This window comes from Oratosquilla oratoria, chromosome 20 (genome assembly GCF_046742065.1).
Source record: "Oratosquilla oratoria isolate Oo_2021 chromosome 20, ASM4674206v1, whole genome shotgun sequence".
Lineage (NCBI taxonomy): Eukaryota > Metazoa > Arthropoda > Malacostraca > Stomatopoda > Squillidae > Oratosquilla > Oratosquilla oratoria.
In genome coordinates, this window is record NC_134796.1 from 24,375,678 (window position 1) to 24,389,351 (window position 13,674).

General features: G+C 46.9%; 1 protein-coding gene across 1 annotated transcript in view; it reads right to left on the reverse strand.

The window, feature by feature from the left end:
* The window catches only part of LOC143036405 (UNC93-like protein), a 79,538-nt gene extending 66,728 nt beyond the window's left edge, over nt 1–12,810 (reverse strand). The window contains exon 1 of the mRNA XM_076203735.1: nt 12,575–12,810. The gene's annotated coding sequence lies outside the window, so the exon portion shown is untranslated. The remainder of the gene's footprint in view (nt 1–12,574) is intronic.
* Nucleotides 12,811–13,674: the final 864 nt, after the last annotated feature.

Consider the following 13,674-nt stretch of genomic DNA (forward strand, 5'->3'; position numbering starts at 1 on the left):
GGCATCTGCCTTACCTGCCAGTCATCAAAGATGACGCGCCACGTACATGCTCTACTCCATCGTTTCCTCACTCCCACAAAACGCTTTCAGTCGGTCCATGTGGAAATTTGGTCCCCCTACCTCCCTCGCGTCGTATTCGTTACCTACTCACTTGCATCGACAGGTACATCAGGTGGCCGAAACCAATTCCTTTCCCTGACATCTCTGCAGAGTCGACTGCCCGTGCCTTCCTCTCAGGTTGGGTATCCAGATTCGGCGCCCCTCACGTCATCATCACCGACAGAGGCGCCCAGTTTGAATCTGATCTCTGGTCCAGACTCCTCCAGTTCCTGGGCACTCACTGAAACCGGACAACGGCGTACCACTCACAGGCCAACGGACTCGTGGAAAGGTTCCACCGCCAGCTGAAAGACTCACTCAAAGCACAGCAACCCTCTTATGGTTGGACCGATGCCCTTCCTCTTGTGCTCCTCTCCATCCTTAGTACTTCCAAGGTCGACAGTGACGTGTCTCCGTCTTAGCTAGTGTATGCAGAGGACTTTTGCCTTCCCGGGGAGATAGCCACCCCTGCTATCGGAGACTCCGACCGACACGCCCTCCTTCAACTACTCAGGGAGACCTTTGTCAACAACCGCCCCCCACCACCACGGACGACACACACAAACCCAGTGTATGTTCCCCCATCCCTCGAGTTAGCGGATCATGTCTTCGTCAGGCGGGACTCCAGACGAGCCCCTCTCCAGCGCCCGTATGATGGACCCTACAGGGTCATCAATAGGTCGGCGAAGCACTTCCTCATTGACCGGGGTTCTAAGCCAGACAGCATTTCCATTGACAGGCTCAAACCAGCTCACCTCCCTCCATCTTCCCATTCCAACCCTCCTTTCTACTCCCACGCCCTCTTACAACACATCCTTGCCACTAGCCCATAACAAACCAGCCCACCCCCTCATACCACCACAATTATTCCCCCTTATCCTCAACACATTTCTTCCCATCCCGACTCACCTTCTTCACCTTTACCCCGCTCACCTACCCGGCCATCTTCACAGACCACCAGCATTGTCCCACCCACCCATCAACACATTACCTCTTCCCCGGACTCACTTCCGCTTTCACCTTTACCCCACTCATCTAACCGTCTATCTCCACAGCTCCATGCCCAGCCAGGACCCTCTCGTCAAACCCACGACCACTCCTACAGCTGGCTGCCGCCTTCTTCTTCATCATCCAGCCCATCCTCTCCAGAGATCTCGCTCGATGGCACAATCACCCGCTCCGGCCGCCTGGTCAGAAGCCCTGCCCGCTACTCCCACTCCGCTTGGGCGACTACTTACCCTCCGCGCTCCTCGCTTCCAAAGAGGGGAGGGGGAGGGGGTGATGGTGTGGTGGCGATACTCCATTCAACACCGACAGCATCCGAAACAATCGTCTTCGACGCAGACCGAAACGGGACTGATGGCGTCACCAACGCGAGCAGAAGTGCATGCACTCACCAGGGCTCGCAATTGGCCCATAGCCAAAGGGAAGGCGGCCAATCAGAAGACTAGTAAGTAACAGGGACCTGACTGTGAGCCACTACCAGAGTTCAATAGACGGCCTCTTGCCAACGGAGGGTCAGAGATAAGATAGATTCCGTATGGAGAGGACACCCCCGCTGCGTTTCTTCGCCTCGTCAGATACGCCTTTTAGCCGTCATTCACCCTAGACACCAGCTCTGTTTGACGTGCTACAACCGCTTCATCTAATCGTAAAAGTACTGCTACCCGAGGTAATTTACCCTTCTTTGTGGAATCTCGCTCTGGCAGGATTATGCCCCATATAACTCTCCCTGTACGATCGGCATAGCCCATGCGGTTCTTTTAAAAATTGCCTTTACGACGGGAGAGGGGGGAGCCCCCTTAAATAAGACAAGCCCGGTCTCGCGCGTCTAGGCGCACTCGGGCCTCGTATTCGATTGACTGCTTGCGAGGTAGACAGATTACGTTAAGCGACTTAGCACCAACACGTTAGTGAACGCTCGCGCCCCCCTCCACCCTTAGATTTACGTGTTTTTTCACGAATCACTGCTGTGGTGGGGGAAAAGAATACTGCCACCAAGTATTTCCACTTGGATCATAAGAGGCGAGAAGAAAGGGACGAGGATTGGGACTAGGCATCCTTCTCCTTGTAGCCCCACAGGGGACATTTCCTAAAAGAAAAAGCAAAGGCATAAGAGGGTCTGGGAGTTTTCCGACCAGCACCTTAAAGTTTGGGTCTTATAATGTGCGTGGATGTGGTGCAGATGAGAGTAAAAGGGAAGAGATAGGTAGTATGTTTGAGAGAAGAAAGATGGATGTGTTGGCTTTGAGTGAAACTAAGTTGAAAGGGAAGGGCGAGTGTAAGTTTGGGAGTGCAAGTGGGAGGTTATCAGGAGTGAAGAGAGGACGAGGGAGGGAAGCGGTGGCTATACTAGTAAGTGAAGAGATGGGTAAACGTGTAGTGGAGTGGAAGGAGGTTTCCTCAAGGATAATGTGGATGAAGGTGAAACTGGGAAAGGAGATGTGGGTTTTTGTGTGCATATGGGCCTGGCAGTGAGAAGAGCGTAGAAGAGAGGGAAGCTTTTTGGATAGATTTAAACGAGTGCATAGAAGATTTAGGGAGAAATATCAATGTAATAGTACTGGGAGACATTAATGCTAGGGTAGGAAATGATCCAATTGATGGAGTGGTTGGGAAATGGGGACTTCCAGGAAAGAATCGTAGTGGAGAGTTGATGGTGGAAATGTGTCTAGAGAGAGAGTTGATGATAGCAAATACAGTGTTTCGGAAGAAAGTCAAGCATAAGTACACATGGGAGAGGGTGGTGGAGGGAAGGGTGGTAGATAGAGCGTTGATGGATTATGTAGTGGTAAATAGGATTATGATAGGAAGAGTTAAGGATGTACATGTGCTAAGGGGAGAGGGTGGGGGAATATTAGATAATTTTTTGGTAGAAGATAAGTTGAGAGTGGAGGATAGATGGAGAAAGAGGAAAGGGACAAAAGGCAGGGAGGTGCTTAGAGTGAACTCTTTAAATGAAAAGGAAAAGGAGAAGGAGTACAAGAAGCTGAAGGAGTGGGAGGGAGTAAAGGATAGAGTAGAACTAGGTGTGGAGGAGGAATGAGAATGGTTCAAGGAGGGAGTCACAAAGTGTGCAAAGATGGTGTGTGGAACAAGAAGGACAGGAGGAAATAGAAGGAAGGGTAGTGAATGTTGGGATGAGGAAACAAAGAAGGTTGTAGAGGAGAAGAAGCGAGCTTTCACAGACTGGTTACAAAATAGGACGAGGGAGTAAAATGAGAGGTACAAAGAAAAGAAAAGAGAAGTAAACCAAAAGGTAAAGGAGGCAAAGAGGAGAGCAGATGTGAAATGGGGTAAGTATGACAGAAGTATTTGAAAGTAATAAAAATATGTTTTGGAAAGAAATTAAGAGAGGAAGAGGAGGCGAATCAAGTAGAGAATAAAAGGTAAAAGGTGCAGATGGAGAGATGATAATGGAAGAGAAGGCAGTAAGGGGAAGATTGGCAGAATATTTTAGGGAGTTGCTAAATGTGAAGGAGAATAGGGAGGGAAAGATAGCTGCAGTGGGAAATGCTAAGAAAATGACCGTGGTGAGTGAGGAAAATGGAGGAGAAATAAGGATGAAGTGAAGGCACTTGTTAAGATGATGAAAGCAGGTAAGGCACCTGGTCTGGATGGATGCCATGCAGAATGTCTAAAAAAAAGGAGGTACAGTGATGGTGGACTGGCTGGTAAGGTTATGTAATGTTTGTTGGAGAGAGGGTAGAGTGCCGGAGGACTGGAGGAGTGCCTGTATAGTTCCACTTTACAAGGGAAAAGGGGACAAGTGTGAATGTAGTATTTTCAGAGGGATTAGCTTGTTAAGTGTAGTTGGGAAGGCTTATGGGAGGATCTTGATTGAGAGGATTAGGAGAGGAACAGAGGGAGTAATTGGTGAGGAACAGTGTGGATTTAGGACGGGTAGAGGTTGTGTAGATCAGATTTTTGTGGTAAGACAGATATGTGAGAAAGCTATAGGAAAGGGGAAGGATGTTTTTTGGGCCTTTATGGATCTGGAAAAGGCTTACGACAGTGTAGACAGAAAGGCACTGTGGGAGGTTTTGCGGATATATGGGATAGGAGGAAAGCTTCCAGGAGCTGTCAAGAGTTTTCATGAGAGTAGTAGAGCTTGTGTCGGGATTAGAAATGGAGAGAGTGAGTGGTTTGAGGTAAAGGTGGGACTTCGTCAAGGATGCGTTATGTCGCCCTGGCTGTTCAACTTATACATGGATGGGGTGGTGCGAGAGGTAAATGCAAGAGTAGTGGGTCAGGGATTGGAGATGGTTAAAGAAAATGGAGAAAAGTGGGAGGTGAGCCAGCTGTTGTTTGCGGACGACACTGCGCTTGTGGCAGGATCGGAGGAGGGACTGAGGAAGCTGGTGACAGTGTTTGGGAGAGTGTGTGATAGAAGAAAGCTGAAGATAAATGTGGGTAAAAGTAAGGTGATGAGATGTACAAGGGGTGACAGTGGCAGTAGTCTGGAAGTGAGCATTAAGGGAGAGCGACTGGAGGAAATGGATAGTTTTAGATACTTGGGTGCAAATGTGGCAGGAAAAGGTGGAGTGAAGGTGGAGGTAGAATGTAGATTGAGAGAAGCGAGAAAATGCCTTCGTGGATTAAAAAGTGTAATGAGGAATAGACATTTGGGAATGGATGCTAAGAGGAGGTTATATGAAGGAGTGATTGTGCCAACAGCACTGTATGGGGCAGAAACATGGAACATAAGAGAGGAAGAGAGAAGGAGTTTGAATGTGTTTGAGATGAGGTGTCTGAGAAGTATGATGGGGGTTACTAGGCTGGATAGAGTGAGAAATCAGGAGGTTAGGAGAACAGGGGTGGAAAGGGGGTTGGGAGATAGGGTTGATGAAAGAGTATTGGGATGGTTTGGACACATGGAAAGAATGAGTGAAGAAAGACTAGTAAAAGAGGTATGGAAGGCAGATGTGGAGGGAGTGAATATGAAGGGACGTCCTAGGATGAGATGGATGGATGGGATGAAGGGGTCTTTGGGGAAGAGGGGAATGTCTGTTGAGGAAGGACGGGAGAGGACAGAAGACAGGGGTGAATGGAGAATGGTTGGATATGGATGATGTTGTGATGCATGAGGTGGAGTGGGTGGGGGGATGGGGGGTGAGGTAGTGTGTGTGAGCAAATTGTGTCGTGGCCCGGAGGGATTTCTCCCCGTCTTCTCCTTTAAGCATGGGGGGACGGAGAGGGGGGGGTCGCCGATTTAATGAAGCGGCCTTGCTGTGGATGTGCTGTGTCTTGCGGCACTGCTTCTGACCCAGGGCAGTGGACAAGGTGCAGGGATGACCCGTCATCCAGGAGGTGCTAGGATGAGAGGGAGGGTGGAGGGGTGTGGAGTGTATTCAGGGATGGAATGGGTGGGAATGATTTTATGCCTTTTCCTTTTTGGCTACCTCCCTTGTAAGGGGGAAAAAGCCTTGGTATATGTATGTACTGCTGCACTAGTACTTAGTTGTTGTTGTTGTTGTTTTTTCTCTTGTTATCAGTGCCGCCATGGCGGTTACTGACACCATGACTGGCGTGCCAAAAACACGTCGCTGCGCTCCAGCATCAGCGCTTCCATCGGACGATGAAGCTGTTGTCGTGGTGGCCCCTCCTAGTGGAAAGGGTGGCAAGCTCCCCACCTTTAAGGTCGTACCCTCGGCGGGGTATGACACGGCTTTTGAGGTGGTAAGAGCTCTGGTGAAGGACCCCCTCCGTGGCAAGCTTCTATCCCTCCGGCCCCTTGGCATTGGTAACATGCTACTGTTACCGAGCAGTTATCAACTCGTCGAGGTGCTGGACGCGATTAAGTCGCTCGATGGCAAGCCTGTGATCCTGGAGCGCTTAAACCCGGAGGATAAGAAGCATAGACTCGTGGTACACGATTACCCGACCAGCTACATGACTGAGGCCATCGAAGACCACAGTCAGGTAATCGAGGCCACGAGAATGCGCCGATGGGATAAGATGCCCACACGACAAGTTTTGATAACCATCAAAGGCGAACCCTTTGATAAAATTGACCTAGGATGGTATGGCAGGTATGATATACCTCTTCGTTGCTTCAGATGTCAGCGCTATGGTCATCACCAGGCGCGGTGCACTTCGAAGCAACCCAAATGCGACGCACTCATCATGCCCCTGATGGCTAATGCAGGAGTTTGTCTCTCGCTCCAGCAGCAACTCACTCCCGCAGTGTGTTCAAGACACACTGCACGACCTCCAAGGAGTGAGGCGCCATAGTGTTGAGGACATGATGAGTCGGTCGGATGATACTGACACTAGCTTTACGCTTCAGGAGCTACGGGTCACACACAGGACCAGCTCAGGCACGGCACCTGGAGAGGACCTCGTCACCTATTCCATGCTGACCCATCTTGGGCCAGCGGGTGACGAGGCACTTCTAAGGGTGATAAACGAGTCTTGGAGGACTGGCACACTACCAACAGCCTGGAAGACGGCAATCATAACGCCAATTCCAAAGCCAAAGGAACCTGGTGCTTATCGCCCCATCAGCCTGACAAGCTGTATGGGGAAGACAAGCGGAGAGGATGGTGCTAAACAGGCTGCTGTGAAAACTGAGCCCAATGCATGAGCATATACATGCTTACTGCAAGGGCACTGGTACAGCAAACAGTATAGCAACAGTCCTCAATGCTGTCAGTGGCACTCCGTCCATCGTGGTCTTTTTGGATTTGGAAAAGGCGTTCGAGCTGGCCAGTCCACTTGTGATATTAGACACCCTTGCTCGCAAGGGCGTAAAAGGCAAGCTGCTTTCTTGGATTGCTGACTATCTCAGTCACCGGTCTGCGAAAGTAAAATTTCAGGGTCACATGTCAGAGGCCAGAATGCTGGAGAATGGCACTCCACAGGGAGGGTCCTCAGCCCCACTCTGTTCAATGTGCACGCCTCCAACATTCTGGAACTACCTCTACCCAATGGGTGCAAGGTTATCTGCTATGCAGATGACCTTGCGCTTATAATTACTGGGAAGCGGCAGTGCTTCAGCAGAGCCCAGCGCTGTTTAAGCGTTGAGGCAACGGAGTGCTGCAGGTTAGGGTTAAAGATCTCCCCTACCAAGTCGAAGGCCATGGCGATAAGATCTCTGGAGTGAGGGGGAGCACCTCTCCATCCAGGGACTCAGGCTGGACTGGGTCCACCAGTTTCAGTACCTGGGGGTCTGGATTGATAGGTTGCTCTCCTTTCAGAAGGAACTGGCCTATCTGAAGGCGAGAACCACAGTCATGAAAGTAATGACGGAGAAGGTACTTGGTGCCACGCACCAGGTCCTTCGCACATTCTATGTGCAATCAGTCCGCAGTTTGGTGGACTACGCTACCCCAGCTCTCATACCTGCGGCGACTGCCAAGCTTGAAGACCTGGAGCCTTGCCAAAATGAAGCAGCAAGGATTATCCTAGGAGCTCAACCTTGGAATAAGATTGTTAACCTCCAGATGGAGGCTTCACTGCCTTCATTAACATCACGGGTCAGAAGGCTGGAGGTCGACTTCCTTGCCAAGATAGTCCAGAGCCCCAGGATAACTGAGCTGAGTCAGAGCCTTGTGATAGCTCTGGGACGGGTGGATAATCTTATCCACTCCGGTACCTGGCTATCACAGGCGGCTGGGCTCCTGGACTCATTCAGGCTCACCAGTGCTCTCCTTGAGAAGGGCAGGGACTCTCCTCACCCAGAGTTCAAGTCCCCACCACCATGGCTGTCGGTACCTGCAACCTTCGTTGTCACAAAGCTTCCCAGTAAGAAGAAGTTATGTGATCAGGAAAGAGTACGAGCGTAGGCCCTACAAGGCATCCGCGCACTGTCGACACCTGGAATGGCGGTCTATTACACGGATGGCTCCGTAGACCCCAACAGGCCCCGTAGTGCGGGGGCTGCTTTCGTGGCGGATGGTTTAACCTTCGGCAGGAGAGTATCTGATCATACGTCCACTCTCCAAGCTGAGGCCATAGCGGTCCAAGGAGCGTTAGAGCATGCTCTAATATCTCGAGCTGGTCCTCTAGTGATCCACACGGATTCACAGTCTCTGCTAGGCAGCTTAGAATCGACACAGCCCAGCGACAATGTACGCTTACTGACCTCCATCCTAGCACTCCTGCTGAAGCTACATCAGCAAGGCAGGAGTGTTACGCTCAACTGGGTGCCAAGCCATGTGGGAGTCCCAGGAAATGAGCTAGCCGACGCCGCAGCAGAAACGGCACGGCAAAGACCCGAAGTCGATGTTGTCGTCCCTCTCAGCAGAAATCAGTTGCGCATACGCACCAGGGCTCTTAACCAGGTACAACGGTTCCTTCAGCACAGACAGGAGGCAGAGGTGTCAGAAGGGCGAGGTGGTACAGGGCAGTCACAGACTACGAGCCCCTTGTACTTCCTCGCTCCACACCTAGAAAAGTGGAAACTCTGCTCTTCCGTCTGCGACTGGAGGACCGTTGTTACTGGCAAATCAAGAACAACCCTACGGCAGGAGAAAGAAGATGCCAACACTGCAGCCACCCAGAAGCTACTTTTGACCACTACCTCAAGAATTGCCCCACAACTGTTTTTCTGAGGAGAGGTTCTCCGACAACATCTGAGGGTCTTGTGCGCCGCCTATGCAGCCACATAAGTCATTACGAACTGCGTCGGCTGGTGGAGTGTCAGCCCCACCTTTAGATTTATATATATATATATATATATATATATATATATATATATATATATATATATATATATATATATATATATATATATATATATATATCACTTGCTTACACTACTATTACTTTAATACACCGAACACCGATCATGTTATGAAGGGTGCATTCACCGGGTTGTGCATACGTATATCACATACGTATGCACATCTTGTGAATGTATGCGTGGTTGTGGTTAAACCCGCACGCACTCATACATTAAATCACCCTCCAAACAGGCTAGCCACAAAAGCCCGTGGGAACTATTCATTCCCAAATTACACAGAACAACGGAGGGTAAACGGGCTCACCCTAAAAGCCCGTGGGAATATTATTCCCGAATTACACACACACACACACGCGCGCGCGCGCACGGCTCGGTGGCGGATTGGTAAAGCACTGGCCTCACTAGTCAGAGAACCGGGGTTCGATTCCCCGGGCGGGCGGAGATAAGTTGGGTTTGTCTCCTTTCACGTGTAGCCCCTGTTCACCTAGCAGTGAGTAGGTACGGGATGTTAGTCAAGGAGCTGTGACCTTGCAGTCCCGGTGTGTGATGTGTGAGTGGTCTCAGACCTACCCAGAGATAGGCTAATAATGAGCTCTGAGCTCGCTGCCGTAGGATGGTGTCTGGCTGTCTCGGTAAGAGGCTGCAGCAGATCCGTGGTGAATACACACACACACACACACACACACACACACACACACACACACACACACACACACACACACACACACACACACACACACACACACACAACGGAGACAGAACAGCAACAGCAACAACAACAACTCGTCTAGCTCAAAGACCTTCTCTCTCCTAGCATCGGATCGAGGATCTACAAGCTCCAACACCTTCTCTCTCTCTCTCTCTCTCACTCTCTCTCTCTCTCTCTCTCTCTCTCTCTCTCTCTCTCTCTCTCTCTCTCTCTCTCTCTCTCTCTCTCCTAACACCGGATTGAGGACCTCCAGCTGCAGACTTCAGGCTCGCCTTATTCTCGTCTTATTCAACCAATAAAGAGAAAAGACACTGCTTTGATTTCATTCCTTGGTTGTCCTCCATACCAGAACACTACACCTCCATTCGACTGCCAGCAAACAGTTCTTCGATCAGCAATATTAGGACTCCCAACAAATAACCTCAAAACAATCAAATGCTGTATACATCATTGGCTGTCCTCACATCAACGTGACCCACATCTTACACATAGCCACGCCGTGACAGCAAACGACCCTCCCATTTACCAATGTAAAGTTAACCTCACAATATCACACATTAGACTGCCCATGTACACAACACCCTGCAACATTTACCTACTCTGTCATCTGTTTCATAAAACAGCAATGACTACAAAAATCTTGGATGTCAAAACACCAAAACTTCTTTCATATTACTATAATGTCTTACAGAAAACAGGAATATCAATGAAACTATCAAAATTATTGACTAACTAAACCAAATTTGAAATATATGATAACGTATGACGACGGCGCGAGGTTGTCAACAAGCATTGGAGTGTGGACTGCTGGTGGCTTCAGTCCATAAAACAAACACACACGCACACACGTGTATGAAAATGGCAGCTGCCGACTAGTCTATCAAAATAATTCTATGTGAGGGCGGAGACTATTTGTACGTTTCGTTGTTACAGCTATACCAAGTACTTCAAGCACTTGATAAAGTACGATGTACTTGATTAAGTTGTATGCACAAGAGAAACGTCGTGCTGATAAAGACTCCGTCCTCACATAATAATGATTATTTTGATGGGCTCTCTTTTGGAGGGAGATGTCGATCACGAGTGCAACACGTGATCCAAGACCATGGTGAATCACACGCACGCGCATCTGTATATACGTTTGTGTTTGTGTGTATGGTCCCGAATCTCATTAAGATATTCGTAGATGTAAGAAACGAACCATACAAAATCTGATTAAAACATTTGAACCAATTCTCAAAAAATAACACTGTTAATAACAATTAGAAGAATTACAAACACGCTGGGGACTGGTAACTTCAAAACTGAAAACAACTTCACACTAAATCCAGGCTCCCAAGACGTATATTTAATATTTTGGTAGAAATAATTTCGGCAACTACGTCGTCAGTAAATTGAATAAGCTTCTAACAGAGTCGACTAAATGTAATTAAGTCCGAAATTTTAAATATCTCTTGGATAAACTTTAGAAAATGTAATGGTATCTATTTATTTACTGTAACATGCTTCCTTGATGATGACCACACTCGACGGGTTGTCTCCTCAAAGGGCAACTCTCGGTAGATAACAAGGAGGCGCCCCCAAAACTCGGGGCTTGGACAAGTCGACCTGTCTGTCAAGAGCTCTTTTGAATGAGAAGGGTGCATGGGGACTTGCTCGGGAAGACCATGGGTAGTGGTGTCGGCGTGTGAGTGAAGCGACGCGTCCTCCCACAACGTATGATCCCAACAGGAAAGATATTTGTCATATAATGGACAAATTATAGCCTCCTTACCGGAAAATGAGTCACGCCTACCAGGCTAAGGTATCAATGTATTGTGTGTGTTATGTTCCATCTCTTTTGGCAGCTTTTACAATCTCTTGATTCCATCATGAAATTCATTATGATATACCTCAACTGGGAAGTTCCATCACTGCCAATATTTTCAATGGATAACGTAAATATTATATTATACGAGTTCGGCTTGGTCCGAGATTTCTACTTCATCATAGATGTAGCAAATGAATCTCCAGATGCATAACTCAAACATAGACTTAAAAGTGTCTTTCGAGTTATAATATATTTATGAAATAATTCTATTGAATATAGGAAACGCATACCTTTCAAGCTACTGTGGTGTCTTGCCGTAAGATTTTGCGTTAGAGACCATAAGTTTGTGTATAAAACGGTAATTAAACCATAAGAAAACCATATTTTTTGTCATTCAATATTCATTTGTTTCAAAACAAATGCAGAATGAAAACACAATGTAAACACATGACACAGTATGAACACCACATAATGAAAAACAGTACTTTGCAGGCAAAGGCTTGAGCGGCTTTTGAGTCAGAAAACATTTTACGCAACAAATCGGTGGTCAGCTGTCATCGTTGATGACAGCTGACCACCGATTTGTTACGTAAATCCTGTTTTGCCAGTTTTTGGCAAAACAATTTGCCATCGATGACTCATCGATGGCAAATTATGTTTTGCCAAAAACTGGCAAAACAGGATTTCTGATTCAGTTATGTTCTTTTCATTGTCAATCTTGTTGACTTGTTGGGAATTTATTTCAAATTGTTTAAAACAAACACACATCGCATGCGGAGAAAAAACGTAAGATTAATTTACGCCGCAAGACTTGAAAATCATAGATATTACGTAAGACTTGCGCAAAAAACAAGGACTTGACAAATATGGAAACGGTGCTATCAGTGGTATTATGCGTCTCTGACGAAAGGCAGCGTACGCCATCTGCTCCTGGTCCGTCGCAACATGGTCGCAATGTGACAAGACCTCATGATTACAGCACTGACACATACATATTGACTGGATTCTACAATCCACATCGAGAAATGGTAGACTCGTGGGAGTGATAAAGAGTAATATATATGACAGTTTCGTCTTAAAGAAATACTGATCCAACTTGGCTAAGGGGATAATATAGTGTTGGCGAAAAAAACATGGCCTCTTATTTATACTTTTCTTGTGATTTTTCCACCGAAATCCGTTAGTGTCAATTTGAATATGTACATTTACATTTCACAATTTGCCCCCGGGGCGAAAAACAACATCCGAGTATAAACAATGACGCAGATACCTGTGGCCTGCTGCTTCGAGATTGAAGTGATGGCGTGGCCCCTGGAAATGTGGATCGTGTAGTCTTCAACACTTTTGCTTTAACTATACAGTACAGTCTACTTTCTTTTCGACAGCACTACACAGCGTGGTTCCGCTGATAGGACTGCCAGTGAATAAATGAAAGTGTTTGACGGAGCACTCGGCCCTACGCACACAGGAAAGTGGGGCTGCTGGGGCAATTTCCAACTCTCGCCTTGCCGGAGATACCGGTAAGGAATTTCAACAGACTTTGAAAGCATGCATATCGTATGTATCTCAGTGTAAGCGAATTGATATACTGTATATTCACGTTTTTAGTTCAGAATAGTAATAACATTACATATAGCAAGAAAATATATATTGCATTTTTTATTAAGCAAGTGTTTGGCAAGGTAGTATGATGTCGAACGGCAAAATTTATATTCTTCCTGGATTGCAAAAATAGGTATATTCTCTTGATGTGAACTTATATCCTTATATGTGTATGGTATGATAAGATACCTTATATATCTGTATGTAATATATGTATATATTTACATCCTCAGTATCTGTAATAATGGACTATATCGTGTCCAGTATCATTTACATTATATGAAAACTTAAAAATGAAGGAGACTGCAAGAGAGCATAAAACTTACCTTAATGGCGAAAATAGGTGCATTCTCTTTGCGTATGACATAATAAGATACTTTATATATCTGTATGTAGTATACGTACATACTCGTATTTACATTCTCGGACTGTATCGTGCCCAGTGTCATTTATTGTGCATTACATAAAAGTACAAGAATAAAGGAGACTGCAAGAGATCATAAAGCCTACACTAAGCAGTTCCTTGTCCACTACCACCTATAATCCCTATCCATAAAGTTATCTAAACTCTTAAAACCACCAATAGTTTCAGCGCTCACTACATGGTTACTAAGTCTATTCTATTCGTTAACCAGCTTTTGCCTATTTTTATGTTAAAACGAAATTTGTTCAGTTTAAATTCATTACTACAAGTCCTGCCCTTCTGTCTTAATATGATAACCATACATGTATCACCCTTGTTAACGCCTTTGACCCATCTGAATACCT